This window comes from Penaeus chinensis, chromosome 5 (assembly GCF_019202785.1).
Source record: "Penaeus chinensis breed Huanghai No. 1 chromosome 5, ASM1920278v2, whole genome shotgun sequence".
NCBI classification, from domain to species: domain Eukaryota; kingdom Metazoa; phylum Arthropoda; class Malacostraca; order Decapoda; family Penaeidae; genus Penaeus; species Penaeus chinensis.
This window is the reverse complement of record NC_061823.1, coordinates 19,482,129-19,487,128: the sequence shown is the minus strand read 5'-3', so window position 1 is coordinate 19,487,128 and position 5,000 is coordinate 19,482,129.

Sequence of the window (5,000 nt, the reverse complement as noted above, 5' to 3'; positions counted from 1 at the left end):
TAGAAGAAGAAGAAGAAGAAGAAGAAGAAGAAGAAGAAGAAGAAGAAGAAGAAGAAGAAGAAGAAGAAGAAGAAGAAGAAGAAGAAGAAGGAGAAGAAAAAGATGATGATGATAGTAAGGAGGAGGAGAGGGAGAGGAAAAAAATGATGAAGAAAGGTGGAGGTGAGGATATAGGAGGAATAGGAGGAGAAGGAAAAGGAAAAAATGAAGAGGAAACCCGAAGGAGCGCCCAGGAGCAGGTGTCAGAGGAAGGGGATCATGACGATGAGAAAAAGAGGAAGAGGATAAAGGCATGAAGACCTCAATGACAACAAGGAGGGGGGGGAGCGGCGAGGGGGAGTAGTAGGAGTGGGAAAGGAAGAGAGTGATGAAAGGGGGAGACAGATGGGGGAGGGAAGCTACTCACGAATGCGGCGAATCACTGTCCTTAAGCTCCGTCGGTGTCGTGGGTTCAAGGTGATGGTGAGGTCGGGGGGGGGGGGGGTGATGGTGAGGGCGAGGGGGGTGAAGGCTGCTGGCGATGGAGGGAAATTGTTCATGTTGATGACGCGGAGGGAGGGGGGGTGAGGGCGGCCTTCGTTAAACAGGGACTTTCTCTGGAACGTTTGTTGCTGACAGCCAAGGAGAGCGAGGCGGGGGTCAGCACGCTCGCCCGCACGCGCGCCTTTGGCAGTGCGTATTAGAGTCCTCCCCCCCCCCCCCACACCCACACACGTGTGCGCTTGTGTGTCTGCATACATAGCCTTTAATATCTGTTGCCACGTGCAATGACATCAGAAGCCGGCTCGCTCACACGTCCGGGCGATACAGTCGCGTATTCCCAGCATTATCTGGCGGCGAAGGAGGGAGAGAGGCCTGTGCGAAGCCTCGCAAGCGCCCCTCACGTGCGGGCCGAGCAGGAGGCAACAAAGGAATCCCTCGCAGGTACTGGCCAGGGCCTCTTCGCGGGGCTCTGCATGGTCAGGGCCATCCTCAGGGACTACGCGATACCCCCGACGTAACCTAGGTTAGGGCAGGTGAGGCTACGCTAGCCCACGCTAGATTAGGTGGGTTGGGAGGCCCTAGGTTGGCGCTCAAGCCCCATAACGGCTCCTCTATATATCCTGACGGGCAGTGGCAGGGCATGATGCAGAGGCAGTGATGTAATTGATACGTTGGTGCATCTGCGAGAGGAAGTTCGCGGCCTGACTGCTTGGGTCTTGTCCTGATAGGCTGAGTCTTGCGAGGACGTTGCCCGCTGTCGTGTTTTGTATGATCTGCACATGTATGCGCTTTTGTGTTTATATGTGCACGTGGTCCTGTTTGTGTGTGTACGTGTTTTTTAAGAGTGTATTTACTCTACTGTTGCGGACGAATGACGTGGCCGTAAGTTAGTCTTTGTGTCTGTCTGTTCAAACGTGTGCATTTCCCTTCGTATGCATGTGTATGTGTACAATACGACTCCGCCGCGGGAGGGGGAGGGAGGGGGCCACACCTTTGTTAAGCATGTTGTCCGGCAGCCGGCCATGACGTCATGGGTGAACAGCGCTGCCAGGTGTGAAACGTAGTTATTTGTGTCACGAGAAAATAACTTCACCTACACCCGTATGCGCTGGCCAAGTTCCCTACAGCATGTGATGATAACACGAATTTCCTCTGTGTTGTTGGCCGCTGAGTGGCAGGAAGAGAGAGAAAAGGATTTCACTTGGCGGCAACCTCCCTGCGATGAGTTACAAGACGGTTGTTGATTTTACTCTCATACGACCACACTGTCGTACCGCTGCCGGATCATCGAAGCCGTGAACCGCAACATTTTAAAATGATCTGATGTTCGCCAGAATATGATGCCATTTGAAGTACCTCGAACAGAACCTGAAGTGGGCCACTTCAGACGCTGGAGAGCTTTACAAAGGAGGCAAGTAGCGTGGCGGTGACCAACTGCTCCTGGGTGATACCTGACACAGTACTGCAGGTGCGGACAACCTACACCTTGGCGACACTCTTGTACCCTGGCATTTTGGGGGAAGCAGGCAGAGGCCTTACTCTGAGGCCCTTCTCGCAGACGCAGTCTTAGCTGGCACTCGGTTTACAGGCTTCCTAGGCTAATGTGCCTTTCAATCAATTATATCTGTGTATATATATATAATTATATATATATAATGTATATATATTATATATATTATGTTATATATATTATATATAAATAATATATTTTATACATACGTATTGTGTATATACTTACACACACATACACACATACACACACACATACATATTTATATATATATATATATATATATATATATATATTCATAGCACGTGTGATATTGAAAATAGTATAGTAAAAATCCTATATGTATGTTCGTTGTCCACGAATTTGCTCACATTTTTGCTTTTTATGAGTTTACCTATCGTATAGCATTATTGTTACGTGGTTGGTGTAGGCACATCATTCCGATTTCATATTTAATTAGTAATCGTCTTCATCTGGCCACTTCTGAAGGCGCGTTGAAAAGCGCATTCTACGTACGCAGAGTACGCCACAGCGTGGCAGTGTATCTACACTGCAAACATAATGCTTTAATGATCACATTTGCAATTTTCGAATGAGTGATAGAATTATCATTCACAAAAGACGCTCACACTGAACCAGTGCTCAGGCAGTAAACTTTGGCTGTTTTGTTAGTTCAAGAGGAATTCTGATTGGCTGTTGCGTGTGTCGGCGAGGAGAAGCAGCCAATCCGCGCGCAGATCCATGTAAACAAAACAGAATCTGTTTACAGCCAGAACGAGTTGGTAAGTGACGGTTTGTCTGACTCACTGACCGGAGGCATAATTGGCTGAGTTTCTGAATCCCTTTGCGATATGCTGAATGTGAGAGATTCATTAGCAGTCCTTTTTGGCCGTGGAAGCCTTTTTTCTCATCCTATGTTCCTCCCGCGGGCATAGGTCACCAACCGAAAAAAGGTTTCTTTATTAAGCTTGTAATCCAAAAGTCCACGTATCATCTAACTTCTTCCTGCATTGAATTAACATTTAATTTAAGTTCCGTGTAAGCAGCAATATTATTTTCGCAATATAGTGTTATCATACTTGAGCTACGAATGCGATTTTATTCACTAATGAATGGGTCTTTGAGTTGATAGCCTTCCAATCCAAATATCTGCCGGTAACAAGAGCACGCCGCACCTTCGTAAAAGTAAGGAGATGATTCCAACCGATCGGGGGAAGTGCGACTGCGGCCAGGAGGGTGAATGAAACCCAAACCCAAGTTGCGCGAGGTATCATGTATAAATTGAAAAGTTGCCGCACAAGGATCCCTCTTTTGCAGACCCGACGGCTCCGTTTAAGACCAGGATGTCTCGCAAAACCCCGGGAGATGACACTGGCGCGGGCAAGGGCGCGGGGATCAACGAGTGGGGGATCTCGGGGCGACAAGTGGTGCGGGGGGCGGTCAGGAACCCAGGCTGTGGGACGGAGGGGCCTCCGGTGACGCGAGAAATCCGAGGGTGACCTCACGATTCTTCTGTAATAGAGTCATCAAACAGCTTAGTATTCAGCAACTTCTTTTCGCTGACAGGGAAAGTCGACCACAGATCCGCGACGCCTTTTTTTTAACAGCGAAGGATATAACACTTAGTTGTGAAGGCAGACGATGACTGAACTAAAGAGCTATAGTGGGGCTCTGAGGGAGGCGCCCTTGTGCCTCTCCCCCGGGCGCGAGCATCTGCTGCTGGGTCATCTGATAGTTCAAGTTTATCCCTAGATATTACGGCCCTGGCTAAAGCCCTCAGTATGGCCAAGACATTAATCTTAAGGACTGTTTCAAGTCTCACCTGAATTCAAATGTTGATACTGACGCTGTTACTTGCCCACATTACTGGTGACTAATGATTTTATTTTATTTCTCTCTCTTGTTCTCTCTCTCTCTCTCTCTCTCTCTCTCTCTCTCTCTCTCTCTCTCTCTCTCTCTCTCTCTCTCTCTCTCTCTCTCTCTGTGTGTGCGTGTGTGTGTGTGTGCGTGTGTGTGTGTGTGTGTGTGTGTGTGTGTGTGTGTGTGTGTGTGTGTGTGTGTGTGTGTGTGTGTGTGTGTGTGTGTGTGATATTTACTTACTTAATGAGATTTGCCTGTCTGTGCTTTATATGCTTATGCTGACCTATCAAGTAGCGATGCTTCGTAGACCACTGTTACGCAGAGGCAGAGCATCTCCCTCCCTGAGCGGTGGCCGGGGACTGCGTGGTGGTTTAAGTAGCCGGCCGGTGTCGGAGATCTCTTTTTTATTTGTTTTAATATTCCTCCTCTCACACCCATGTAGGGCAGTCAAACGCACCTTCCTCGGCGTGGTTGGCCAGGATGATATGCTCGAGAAAATAGTTTAATAGCGGCTGCCCTACTTGCAAAGGCATGTTGCGTGCTGTGGCACCAACATTCCTAAGGATGGGGCGCTCGTCCTTACAAGGGGGAAATATGCTGCGTTGAGAGGCCAGGGGCGAGGGGCGAGGGAGAGGTGTGGCTGCTGGCAGTCGGGTTTCCAGCCGCCATGATTGGCATGAGAGCAGCTGAGCATCAGAACCCGATATGACATGTGGCCTTGGCGGCGTCAAGGGGAAGGGGGAGGGGGGAAGGGGAGGGACGTGTTTCTGAGGCTGGTCATCCCGGAAACGTTTGTTACGATGGCATCTCAATGAGATGAGGACCAAGAGGTTGATTAGTATTCGTGTTCACTGATAAGAGATGTTGTGGTGTAAGGAGAATCGTCAGGAAGTATTTACACTATTATGCTTACTAAAGTATATTTTATTTTATTTTACAGGTAAGCTTCGAGTGTCATCACAGACTCCGTCGGATCAGTAAAGGTCTCTTTTTCTGCGACACGGACTCCTGCTACTTGTAAGTTCATGTAGATGGTTATTTTGTATGTATCTTTATTATTCTATTATTTAACTTCTAGTAAAACTTAATGTGTAGTAACCAAAAAAACTAAAACAAAAACAAAAACATATCTACCATTACCGAGGTG